Below are 579 nucleotides of genomic sequence, written 5' to 3' on the forward strand. Positions count from 1 at the left end.
TGCCACTACTGTCATGAATTGTCATGGCAACATCACAAAATGGCAGCTTTCTTTCTTATACTCTCTTAAAATGTAATTTCTTACCAGAAATGTAAAGCACTGTATTGAGTATAAGCTTTGTTGTTGTTGTTTAGTTGCTAAGTTATGTCTGACTCTTTTGTCTTCCCAGGCTCCTATGGACCGTTGCCTTCCCAGGCTCCTCTTCCCATGGGACTTCTAGGCAAGAATACTGGACTGGGTTGCAATTTCCTTCTTCAGGGGATCTTCCTGATCCAGGGATCGAACCCGGGTCTCCTGCTTGGCAGGCAGGTTCTTTACCACTGAGCCACCAGGGAAGACTTTGAGTGAAGCTTTAATTTAACTGAATGACTATTAGTAGTTCACACATTCATTCTGAGTCTCACTTTTCTCATCTGTAAAATGGAGTTAGGAATTCTGATTTAGTAAGTTGTTGGGAGTTTTTAATGTCACATTGAAAAGACTTTCTAAAGTATAAAATTTTCACAAGTAAAATCATTATTATCATTCTCTAGAAGCCCAGCATGCCTAAGGAGCTTCTCTTTTCATTTAGAATATTAT

General features: G+C 39.0%; 1 non-coding gene across 1 annotated transcript; it reads right to left on the reverse strand.

Annotated features, from left to right (window-relative positions):
* Window positions 1–263: 263 nt before the first annotated feature.
* Window positions 264–335, reverse strand: TRNAG-GCC (transfer RNA glycine (anticodon GCC)). The gene has a single exon. It is a non-coding gene; the product is annotated as a tRNA-Gly (tRNA).
* Between the last annotated feature and the right edge of the window lie 244 nt (window positions 336–579).

The sequence above is a fragment of the Dama dama genome, chromosome 19 (assembly GCF_033118175.1).
Source record: "Dama dama isolate Ldn47 chromosome 19, ASM3311817v1, whole genome shotgun sequence".
NCBI lineage: Eukaryota > Metazoa > Chordata > Mammalia > Artiodactyla > Cervidae > Dama > Dama dama.